Source organism: Littorina saxatilis, linkage group LG5, assembly GCF_037325665.1.
Source record: "Littorina saxatilis isolate snail1 linkage group LG5, US_GU_Lsax_2.0, whole genome shotgun sequence".
In the NCBI taxonomy this organism is placed as follows: Eukaryota; Metazoa; Mollusca; class Gastropoda; order Littorinimorpha; family Littorinidae; genus Littorina; species Littorina saxatilis.
The window spans coordinates 37,724,305-37,737,150 of record NC_090249.1 but is presented as its reverse complement, the minus strand read 5'-3'; the positions used below and the strand labels follow the sequence as shown (position 1 = coordinate 37,737,150).

The following is a 12,846-nucleotide window of genomic DNA, read 5'->3' as shown; positions in this document are numbered from 1 at the left end:
TGTCCGGTAATGACTTTCATGCACAGGGCTTCTAAATTCACTCGCTCAAACGCTCATGTCTGCACCAACATTCACACACGTCCATATTCATAAGGGATGGTGACAACACGCTCTTGAACAACAAACATGGCACAAAACGAATGAACATTTCAAACATTTCGCTATTGAATGAAATCATCAGTACATGGATATCAAATCATAAAACATCTCACAAAATACCTCCTTGCCATTCCGAAGTTGAAGAAGAATACAGTCCGGCATTACACACACTACACTTTCATCACTGAGAATCGCTGTTCACAACACATGTCCTCGGCTCTGATACGTTCTCCGAATAATACACACAAGTCATGGATGATGGTATAGTCCGTACGAAGCCGAACCACTTCTTACTATCCTCTGACACAAGTTCTTATCAGCTTCCACAATCTTCTGTCTTAACTGCAGGCATTTAAAAAATTAAACCTGAACTCACACACAGAGGTGACAGCACTACGTACCCTCCCTCGCTGTAAACAAAGTACTGATTTTACCTGTCCATATTGAAACTACATACATTTTTCACTTGACAGAACAGTTAACTGTTGCTACCAACTTAATTAACTGGTATTGGAAAAAAATATCACACCTTGAAAACCCTAGTTCAGTATATCATAACTATATACAGCCTTCAAACGGTTGGTACCGGTTGTTGAAGATCTCTTAGTCGCGCTTCCTTGCATCCGGACTTCTTGATCAAAATTGAGGCCTTGAAGAGTCGTCCGGGGAAACTTGTCTTGTCTTGAAGCATACCTGAAAATGAAATTATTTTTTTTACTTGACACTAAAGCAAATCTTATGCTGGGTACAAATGCTAAAACAAGTTGCGCCAGTCTGTCAAACATGTATAACGATACTGAACGCAGTACATTTCACAAGGACAATGCTTAGCTGAAAACCAGCATCCACGTCGAATAAGGTAAATGGCAACCCAGCATAGCGCAGTAGCAAAACTGTCCCACAGGAAATCACGCTTCCCTGTGTTTAAAACAAATCTGTTTAACTTTCTAAGCTTGTAGCCCTGAAAGTCAAAAAATTATGCACTAGCCTCTGGCTAGTGATTCTGAAAACGTACCAGCCAGAGAGCAAATTTTACGAACCAAACCAACAAGTTGATTCAGCATCTTCACTCGCATTTGGCGAGTAGATGAACACTTCTACTCACCAGTTGCATGCTTCTACTAACTATGGCGAGTAAAATACTTGCCACTTTCACTGTTTCAGGGCTGGTTTGTTTTTAACCTAAACATAATGTTGTAGTTTTCCAGAAATTGCTCTACACACAAACATACACCACCGCCCTGGTCTCTTGACTAAATGTAAAATGCATAGTTTGTTGATAATGCACTTTATAAATATCACTGTTTCTCTTTCCCCAGTCTTGTAGCTGTTGTAGTTAACAAGCTCTATATTTTAACTTTGAGACTTATGTTCTGAAAAAAATAGATCACACTCTGATGTAAACCTCTAGGTAATGCAACCCTAATTTCCTTAATATTAATTATTATACACACTTACTTAACAATTTGTATGTCATCGAGAGCAGCTGGTGCAGTTTTCATGGCAGCATGCCCCTTCCACATACATTTGTAGTGTGTACAAGTTTTGTCTGCTGGCACAGTGTCGATTCCTTCAGCCATGTAGTGTGAAGCAGCAAAAAGTGTGGCGGCCACATGGTTGCAAGACTGTCCTTTCTGGGTAAAAACAACAACACACATTCAAATTCTGTTTGTGTCATCTTGATTTTCCTTAGCCTGCTAATAACAATTAACTTTATCTTTCCTAGGAATTCCTACAGAGAGCTTGTAAGCGCATGCTGTTGATATGGATATATTTTATATAGATCTATATAAAATATATACCGGCTCAGAATGGAATTTGATCTTACTGCAGTGATAACCTTCATTGACAAGAGGATTCACAAACACATGTGTACGTACACATTAAATAAAACTCCGCACTCAGGTACCTGGTATTCTATTGAACATGCCTAGCCAACATGGCATGGTCTCCTGGAGATACTGATTGAAATTACATTAACATGCTGCTCATAACTTTGTCAAAAATGACAGCTTTTGCATGCAGACATTTTCAGTAGAGAATTATGAATCTCTGTGTGTGTTTGTCACTTTGTGTGCCATGCATTATATGACTGAGTATGAAAACTGATTGTGTAAGATACCAAGTAACGCAGCCATCAAGTTAATCCCACAAAACATACAAGGCCAACAACACTTACCCAGCAATACACTCGCAGTAGGCTCCAAGTGCCTGTCCGGTCAGCGTCCCCCCACAACAGCATACACTTCGTTGCGAGTCTGCTTCATTGACGTCAGCACACTCGCTCTGAGTCTGATCACCACAGTTGCTTACTAGCTGTTGTGCCATGCAGAAAGACATTTTATGCACACAGAATGTCTATCGTTTCCCCCAAGGTTTTGCATTCTTTGCGCTGGATGCGTCGTATAACTTGTCGAACGTCGACGCAGTAGTATCAGTAAGAAAGTTGATCCAGAGATCTGTAGATCTGTGGTCGATCACCTCTGCTTCGCTTATGTAGGGGAAGTTCGCCAAGTCTTTCGTCCATATACCACCAATAGCCGTTTCAAACCATACCTTCATGCATGTCCTTGACTTTTAGTTCATGATTTTGAACAAGATAATCCGTTTTCTTGCAGAATTTCTCAAAGTAATCCTCTGGCAATAGTACTTCGAGCCCCGACAGTGAAAGAGGTATTTCAGACTGCCCCTTATTTCCGGTTATCAGAGAGAGGCTGCCGTGCCCTAAAATCTGATTGGTCGAAACGCTGGGGGCAAAGGTTATACGAAAAAGGTCTATTAACTCCACTTGTACTTTCGTCTTTGTGTCTTATCTGAAGTAATAATATTATGTCTTTTGTAGATGACGAAGACATACGTCGAAACCGGTCCTTATTCAGGCATGAGACCAAGGGTAGGACGGATGGTGGCGAGAGGTGAAGGGACGGGGAATGTTTACAGTGCCGTGTGCCGGGCCGTGAGTAGTGCCCGCCAATGTTTAGCTCAGGCACTGTTGTGGCAGACGCGCCTTAGGTCTCTGCAGGAAAATGCAGCGCGCTATTCTGGTCATCTGGCCAACTGTTGTCCTCATCTTTAAGGCAGACTGGTACCAAGAGGTGTAAGTTACACCCGCCTTCAGGCTCAGGCATTTTCAAACGCTCGACTCAAGACTATATTCGTGTTTTTATTGTTCGTGGTTTTGGGGAGTTCATTTTCATTGTTATCTTTTTCCTGTTCTTCTCACCTGCAGTTTCCCCCCGCGAGTTAGGGGGAAGAATTTACCCGATGCTCCCCAGCATGTCGTAAGAGGCGACTAACGGATTCTGTTTCTCCTTTTACCCTTGTTAAGTGTTTCTTGTGTAGAATATAGTCAATGTTTGTAAAGATTTTAGTCAAGCAGTATGTAAGAAATGTTAAATTCTTTGTACTGAAAACTTGCATTCTCACAGTAAGGTCATATTGTACTACGTTGCATGCCCCTGGAGCAATTTTTTGATTAGTGCTTTTGTGAACAAGAAACAATTAACAAGTGGCTCTATCCCATCTCCCCCCTTTCCCCGTCGCGATATAACCTTGAACGGTTGAAAACGACGTTAAACACCAAATAAAGAAAGAAAGAAAGAACTGCAGTTTCTTGTTCCTTTTCTGATATTATTTGTTTTCCCGTCTGTTTGTTTATCTCTGTTTATCTCTGAGCCGTTTCCATAATTCTGGGTCTTTCTCTGTCTTGCCCGTTATCTGTTTGACCGGTTTTTTTTAGACTGTCCAAATTCCTCCGTATGAGGGTTTCTGTTTCCTCTGGTATTACAGTCTACTTCTTTTTTTCGTCACGCCTCTGTCCTCATTCTGTCGGTGTCTTCTCACTGTCGCTCCTCTCTCCATCTCTCTCTCTCTCTCTCTCTCTCTATCTCTCTCTCTCTCTATGTTTCTGTTTCCTCTGGTATTACAGTCTACTTCTTTTTTTCGTCACGCCTCTGTCCTCATTCTGTCGGTGTCTTCTCACTGTCGCTCCTCTCTCCATCTCTCTCTCTGTTTCTGTTTCTGTTTCCCTGTCCCCGCCTCTGTCCCTCTGTCTCCTTCTCTCTCTATATATATGGCTGTCTCTGTCCCTGTCTCTTACTCTCTCCCCCCTTTTTCTCTCCCCCCCTCTCTCTATTGTTCTCTCCGTGTAGCTGTGTGTGCATCTCTCTCTCTCCCTCTCACTTTCTCTCTCTCTCTCTATCTCCCATATCTCTCTCTATCTCTCTCTCTCTCTCCCCCTATCTCTCTCCCCCCCCTCTCTCGCTCTTATTCTCTCCCTGTAGCTGGCTGTGTGTGCATCTCTCTCCCTCTCTCTCATTTCTCTGTGTGTCTATGCGCCCCAAGGACAGATTGTAAGAAAAGGCGTAGCCTTAAATCTTAATCCTTTTTAAATAAAGTTTAATTCAATTCAAATCAATTCAATTTTCTCCCCCATTTATTTATCCCCCTCTCTCCCCCCCCCCTCTCTCTTTCTCTCTCGTTCTCTCCCTGTAGCTGTGTGTGCATCTCTCTCTCTCTCTCTCTCAATGGATCTATATTCAAGCTGCTCTGCTCTTTATATCCGTTTCTCCCCCTTTCCTGGTCTCATTACACATATCCATTACTAAAAAAAGCTTACAGTTTTCTGTTACATTGCGACCATTTTATGTCCCATTCTTCAAGGTATTATTTGTTCTTTAACACGCTAGTTTTATGGTCGTTATATCTACGGTAATCCTCCCAGGTCATAAAACAGATTTATTTTCAGATGCCACGAAAGCCATAAAGCTCTCATGTCCGCTTTTCAGAAAGCCAATAGGAAGTTTTTATCATGATGTACTTGCCAATGAAAAACGGGCGAGCCAATGACGTAATTCACGTGGTTAGTTATTTTGCATACGGTGCCATTAAATCCCATTGTTCCTAGTAGGTCATAAATCTGTGCGTGTGGAGACGTGTATATAGCTCCCTCATTTAAACTTATTTTATGGGATCTTGTCGGGAATGTGGTCTTTGTGGTTTCTGCACGTCAACATCATTGGAGATACCTTGTCCTTTGTGTACGCGATCATGTGTGTGTGTGTGTGTGTGTGTGTGTGTGTGTGTGTGTGTGTGTGTGTGTGTGTGTGTGTGTGTGTGTGTGTGTGTGTGTGTGTGTGTGTGTGTGTGTGTGTGTGTGTGTGATCTTCAACACATTTTGGAGAGACGGTAAAAGTTGGGCCATTTTACCTACAAACAGAAAACCTTGTAGAATGGTCGTGAACAAACTGAAAGTAATGCAGAATTATGAGATTCGCGATACTCAAATGACTGGAAAAATGACCCCCTTCACTGATATGATTTTAAAGTCACACTTTCAATCAATCAATCAATCAATATGAGGCTTATATCGCGCGTATTCCGTGGGTACAGTTCTAAGCGCAGGGATTTATTTTTATTTTTTTATTTTATGCAATTTATATCGCGCACATATTCAAGGCGCAGGGATTTATTTATGCCGTGTGAGATGGATTTTTTTTACACAATACATCACGCATTCACATCGGCCAGCAGATCGCAGCCATTTCGGCGCATATCCTACTTTTCACGGCCTATTATTCCAAGTCACACGGGTATTTTGGTGGACATTTTTATCTATGCCTATACAATTTTGCCAGGAAAGACCCTTTTGTCAATCGTGGGATCTTTAACGTGCACACCCCAATGTAGTGTACACGAAGAGATCTCGGTTTTTCGTCTCATCCGAAAGACTATGAGGAGGAGGAAGAAGAGGAGGAGTAGAAGGAGGAGGAGTAGAAGGAGGAGGAGGAGCTGTAATTAATGTACTCCATATATGAAGTTCATCGTTGTTAGCATTTTTGTGGGTTGCATTTTGTTTGGGGTCCCTGTATTAATCTACATCGCCTCAGTGTCCTTGATGAAGCGTGGATTTATTTTTAATCGGCGATGAGGTATTTCGAAACGGGAAATTAAAATCGCCCAATTAAGTGATTGACGAGAAATGCAATAAACACAGAGATGCCAAGATAAATGCGTGGGGAGATTAACAAGCAGGTTAGGGATTTAAGGGAGGGAACAACAGAGAATAATAAAAAGAAAATGAAGAAAGAGGAAGAGGATGAAGAGGAGGATGAGGGAGAAGACGAACAGGAGGAGTGAACGAAAGAAATGCAAAGAACGCAGAGACGTGAAGAAAACGTGTGGGTAAATCAACAGGCAGATGATGGATTGCTAGTGGGTAAATACAGATAAGAAGACGAAAGAGGAGGAGGAGAAGGTGGAAGGTGGAGGAGAATGACAAGGAGGAGAAGGAGAAGGAGGAGGAGCAGTAGAAGGAGGTGGAGGAGCAGTAGAAGGAGGTGGAGGAGGTGAAGGAGGAGAAGAAGAAGGAGGAAGAGAAGGAGTAGAAGGAAGAGGAAGAGGAGGAAGAAGAGGAGGAGTAGAATGAGGAGGAGGAGGAGTAGAAGGAGGAAGAGAAGGAGGAGGAGGAGAAGTTCAAGAAGGAGGACGAGGAGAAGGAGGAGGAGCAATAGAACGAGCAATAGAACGAGCAGGAGGAGAAGAAGGAGAAGGAGAAAGAAGAGGAGGAGGAGGAGGAGAAGGAGGAGGAGGAGGAGGAGGAGCAGCAATAGAAGGAAGAAGAGGAGCAGAAGGAGGAGGAGGAAGAGAAAGAGGAGGATGAGGAAGAGGAGGGGGGAAGAAAAGAAGGAGTAGAAGGAGGAGGCGAAATAAGAGGAGGAGTAGTAGGAGGAAGGAGGAGGAGGAGGAGAATCAGGAGGAGGAGACGGAGGAGAATGAGGAGTAGGAATGTTAAAAAAAAGTGCCAAGAACACAAAGACACATGGAAGATGCGTGGATGTTAGTGATTTCAGGTTGATAAATACAAACAAGTAAAATACGAAGACGAAGACGAACAAGAAGTAGAAGATGGGTTGGAGGTAGAGAAGGAGATGGGAGAAAGAGATTATATATACTAGTTATTGCTTGCTTAGCATCCTTTTGGTCGCAAAGGTCACTAGTCTTAATAAACAAAACAAAGCAGAATTTAAGGAAAGAGTTACAAGAAATGTGGGTGCAAGTTGGTTTTATAAGGTAAAGAAGATTTTTTTTCGGTACACTTCCACCCTCTTTGCAACAGAAATCTAGTTTCTGCAGCATTAAACACAAAAAAACCCAAACCACTCGAAATAAAACGCACAAAATTTATAAATAAGCCTAGTTTCTCGATCATAAAACACACACACAAAAAACCCATTAATAAAACGCACAAAAAACAAGCAAGAACTCCGCCAATGGACTTCAGTCAGAGAAGATTGCGTGTCAATAAGCTGGTAATCCTCTCAGAAATGTATATTTTCTGCTTAAAGAAAACCATTCCTCAAATGACAACAAAAGATCTGAAATATGTCAGGGACGACCCCCCCCCCACCCGTAAAATCCTTTTAAATAACGTGTTAAAAAAAAAAATTCACCAGGATTTTATCTTGTTATTTTTGATGTAAGAAAAAAATCTCACGATACAACTTGCGCACATCCGCTCAAATAAACACTTAATAACTTGCAGAACATCAGCCGGAACAAATCCACATAATCAAAAAACAGGAAACGACAACCGAATGTAAAAAAAGGGGAAAAAAACACAACATGATAAGAGCTCTTCGCGGTGTTTTTCCCGATTAACAAGCAAAAATAATAACAAGAAAAAGAATTCACTGCATTGACACTTGTTCCGATGTTCAAATAGAGTTTAATGAAAAGGAAACTGCAATCAAGCAACAACAAAAAGGAAACTTAAAAAAAAGGCGATAAAGCTCGACAAGAGAGTGTGGGTGTGAAATAATAGGGAAATATACTAGCTATTCTGATGGACACGTGGGGGAATTCGGGTGCTGTGATTGGATGGTCTCTTCCGATCATCAAAGCATAATGCTACGGAAGTCGGCCATTTTTGCCAATATCCAAAAGCATATTGGCAATAAAAAAGACGCATGGTTCCGGTTTACCCATCTGTACCACACGATGTTTCAATCGACAACAGCATACACTGACAACTTGAAATTCTTCTCGGGAATGTTTTTCAGCTTTACAAATGTCGATAGCATACCCTTTTCTGCTAACTTCCCGATGAAACAGGACTAAACCAATTATTTTCTGTCCCTAAACACCACAAAATGCCCAAAGTCGAAAGATGTAGTACAAACAGGGGAGTAAAACGGAACAGCCGTTTTTGTGTGCCTGTGTGAGCTCAGCCGTTGCCGACTGACACAAACTTTCGCATTCGGCTTTTCTTATCTCGTAACTCCACACTAAATACCCCACTTCCCCTCTGAAGTATTGATGTACAACCCATGGCACTAACATTCATGTAGTCGTTTATAACTGAGGTTGAAAAATTCGCTTCATGACGAGACAAGTATAAATGCCATTCACCCAAACTGAAAACTTCGCTGCCGTCTGCTCGCGTTGTACGGATTAGCTGTTCTCTTCTCCTCCCCTTGTTGCATCCTAGTTCTTCAGTTGTTTCTAGTTTTCCGTTGATGTTGTGTTTTAGTCTTCTTCATAAGTAGTCTTGTTCAAAATTTAAAAAACTCAAACTTCTTTTTGTTGTATACGAATGAACTAATAAAAAGCTGTTTAACAGCTGTGTTGTCAAATCGAGTTTTTTTCCAAAGTCAGTGTGGCGCCTGCGCAAAACTAATGCGCATAAGAAACAGCGTCTGCTATCAAAACCTGAGATCAACGCATCGACGCAAAAACTGTCATTTTGTAAGTTTGGAACAACAAATTAAGGTCAGAACAGCTATAATTATAATCGCTATTGTATTTTCAGCGTAGCAATAGGGTCCGATATTTAGACTCGAAAAAGTATAATGCGACTCGTCTTCGACTCGTCGGCATTATACTTGTCTCGTCTAACTATCGGACCCTATTGCTACGCTGAAAACACAATAGCTGTTAATGTTAGTATTTTCAAGGTAACTACTTTCAGATACTGACAGCCTTGACAAGGTGGGGTGGGGTCGGGGTTGAAAGATGCTCAGAAGGTACGCTTGAGGACAACTATCTCTTGGTGCCATTAGATCCATCCTCAACATCTTCCTCCATCCTGATTTTCTGCTTTCTTCTGTTTTTGTATTTCTTTGTCTCCCACGAATCCCAAACACGTCTCCTGTGCTTCCATACTACAGGTAGCTGTCTCGTTCCTAAAGGGAGACTTTTGATCTCTCTGTCTCTGTCTCTCTTTTAACTCACGTTCTCTCTCTCTCTCTCTCTCTCTCTCTCTCTCTCTCTCTCTCTCTCTCTCTCTCTCTCAAGGACAGATTGTAAGAAAAGGCGTAGCCTTAAATCTTAATCCTTGTTAAACAAAGTTCAATTCAATTCAATTCTATTCACTTCTCTCTCTCTCTCACTCTCTATCTCTCTCTCTCACTCTCTCTCTCTCTCTCACTCTCTCTCTCTCTCTCTCTCTCTTTTGTCTCTCTCTCTCTCTCTCTCAATCTCTTTTCTCTCTCTCTCTCTCTCTCTCTCTCTCTCAATCTCTTTTCTCTCTCTCTCTCTCTCTCAATCTCTTTTCTCTCTCTCTCTCTCTCTCTCTCTCTCTGAATCTCTTTCTCTCTCTCTCTCTCTCTCAATCTCTTTTCTCTCTCTCTCTCTCTCTCTCAATCTCTTTTCTCTCTCTCTCTCTCTCTCAATCTCTTTTCTATCTCTCTCTCTCTCTCTCTCAATCTCTTTTCTCTCTCTCTCTCTCTCTCTCTCTCTCTCTCAATCTCTTTTCTCTCTCTCTCTCTCTCTCTCTCTCTCAATCTCTTTTCTCTCTCTCTCTCTCTCTCAATCTCTTTTCTCTCTCTCTCTCTCTCTCTCTCTCTCTCTCTCTCAATCTCTTTTCTCTCTCTCTCTCTCTTATGCACGTTTGCTTAATCGATGTCTGTTCGCGTATGACTGTCTAAATGGCGGGGTAAAAACGGTCATACACGTAAAATTCCACTCGTGCAAAAACACGAGTGTACGTGGGAGTTTCAGCCAACGAACGCAGAAGAAGAAGAAGAAGAAGAAGAAGAAGAAGAAGAAGAAGAAGAAGAAGAAGAAGAAGAAGAAGAAGAAGAAGAAGAAGAAAATGTCTGTTCGAATAGTGTTGTTTGTTTGTTTGTTTGTTTTGTCGTACTTCTTTTCTACAATAATTGTTTGATTTGTCAATGTGCTTCTTTATACCATTTTATGTTGCACTTTAAGCAGGGGTAGATTATGAAGATGGCAAGACTAGGCGTCAGACTACAGTCTTAGTTTTGTATAAACTATCAATCAGGCAATCTCTCTCTTCCTCTGGCATTTTTCTTTCTTTCCTCCATGCGTCTCTTCCAGCATTATTTTGTTCTCCTCATTTTTCCTTCCCCCTTCTCTCTTCTGTCCCTCTCATTTCCTCTTAGCATATCTTTTTTTTCTGTTTTGGACTACCCCCCCCCCCCCCCCCCCCGCACTCTTTTAATTTCCCTCCATTCACTTTTCTTTGATCCAATTTTTGCTGACTTCAACGGATTCAACGTGATCCGAAATCGGTTCAAAATGAATGCACTCACAGCAAAACTCCCTGCTTAATTATTGGCCTTAAACTGAATAAAAACGGATTCCTTAAAGTAATTAACACAGCTTTTGGGACGGCAAATTCAAGTTTCGAAAAAATAAAGATTAAGAGTTGGATTTAAATTGAGGAAAAAAAAGAAAGAAAGAAAAACACAGGAGGAGGAGGATGAGGAGGAGGAGGAAGAGGAGGAGGAGGATGAGGAGGAGGAGGAGGAGGAGGAGGAGGAGGAGGACGAGGAGGATGAGGAGGAGGAGGATGAGGAGGATGAGGAGGAGGAGGAGGAGGAGGAGGAGGAAGGAAGAAAGGGAGGCATAAACATGCACGCATGCACGCACGCACGAGGTTTGCCGACATTATTTTCCAAAAAATAATCTTGATACTTTGAACATTTGTTATTTTATGGCAACGATAACAATCAATTCAATCTGCAAATGGAGAATGTTGCTTATATTTTTTTTCGGCGCTAAATTAAATGATAAAGAAAGTTTTGTGAATTTGAATTTTCTTTATTCATAAGATGCATTATTCTATCATTTGGGGCAGCGTAAAATGTCTTTTATCAACGAAAGGCATAATTCTGTATGTGATTAAACGTTGTCCATCTGGATTTCTGTTGCCAAAATGTCGTGAATCATGTGAGGATTTCAAGCATTTCGTGTTTCTCCGTGTTTATCTCCAAAACGACATATTTTTGATCACACAGTTAATGCTCAAAACTTCTACTCCATCATTTTACGCCTCCCCCCCCCCCCCCCCCCCCGCCGCAACTCCATAAATGTGAGAGAACGATAATAACACGTGCGATTGACTGGGTATTCCTTGGAGAATAATAGAGTGAAACGCAACAATGTCGGCGATCTGTCCGTTACTGTTAATGATCGAACGTTCTGCGCATTAGATTTGGACAGCGTGTCATTTTTTCACAAGCTGAGCGTTTAAAGTTTGCAGACAATCATGAATTACTTTGCTAGATTATAGAGCCAAATGTCACCCAAAGTGTCTCTATCAGTCAATGCCCACACATTCCGGAACTGTAAATGATAAAAAATTTCTGAAAATGAAGTCTTAGCGTTAAAGTTTGCAGACGATCATGAATTACTTTGCTGGATGATAGTGCCAAATATCACCCAAAGTGTCTCTATCAGTCAATGCCCACACATTCCGGAACTGTAAAAGATTGAAGGTTCTGAAAATGAATTCTGAGCGTTGACGTTTGCAGACGATCATGAATTACTTTGCTAGATGATAGAGCCAATTATGTCATCCAAAGTGTCTCTATCAGTCAATGCCCACACATTCCGGAACTGTAAAAGATTGAAAGCTCTGAAAATGAAGTCTGAGCGTTGACGTTTGCAGACGATCATGAATTACTTTGCTAGATGATAGAGCCAATTATGTCATCCAAAGTGTCTCTATCAGTCAATGCCCACACATTCCGGAACTGTAAATAATTGAAAGGTCTGACAATGAAGTCTGAAGTTAAAGGACTTCAGCTTCAACGTTGAAGATAGCAGACGATGAGAAATTTCCTTGGAGAATGAGAGAATGAGAGAGTCAAATGCTGTAAAAAGTAGGTGTACGAGAAAGATACTAACCGGTCGGGAGACATATCTGGTTGACCTCTACCAACGTGTCTGATTTTCTTGCCCCAATTGGGATTGGTTGAAATGGAGATTTGTTCTGGTTTGGGTGAAAACCGCCTTCGGTTTGTGCACCTCCGTACAGGAAAACCAGCCCACACCCTGCCGGAAGTGAACTTGATTGAAAGTTTCGAACACGAAATTGGACAGAAAGAAAGACTTCTCGCCCAATTTCAGAGCCTTGAAGTTTGCACATGATCAGAAGTTGCCTCGGGTGATGACTGAGCCAGATCCCGCTAAACATAACTCAATCCATTAATAATAATGTAACCGAGTGCCGTAACACTACGATCACCTCGGGAGGCGAAGTGCAATCAAACAGGATTGAAAATGTTAGGGCTAATTTCTTAGCCCTATAAAAACTGTTATGCAAACCCGAAGGTTTCCATGAACATACAGACAATCGGAAACCACCAGACCCCATCACAAACAGAGTTCCACAACCCACCGGTGTTGACTTAAAGGCCAACAACTCGGGTGCAGAGTCTGCTGTGAAAGGAGCGGTACGCGGTAGCCTCCCCTGTCACAATAAAAAAACCTGTCCAGAAC

At 41.7% G+C, this 12,846-nt stretch overlaps 1 protein-coding gene and 1 long non-coding RNA gene across 2 annotated transcripts in view; both read right to left on the bottom strand.

Moving 5' to 3' along the window:
* The window catches only part of LOC138967049 (orexin/Hypocretin receptor type 1-like), a 185,442-nt gene that overhangs the window by 85,565 nt on the left and 87,031 nt on the right, over positions 1-12,846 (bottom strand). The window lies entirely within an intron of this gene.
* On the bottom strand, positions 144-2,878 carry LOC138967050 (uncharacterized). Its single transcript, XR_011455831.1, has 3 exons — positions 2,279-2,878; positions 1,558-1,733; positions 144-792 (listed from the first exon to the last, which is right to left on the bottom strand). It is a non-coding gene; the product is annotated as an uncharacterized lncRNA (long non-coding RNA).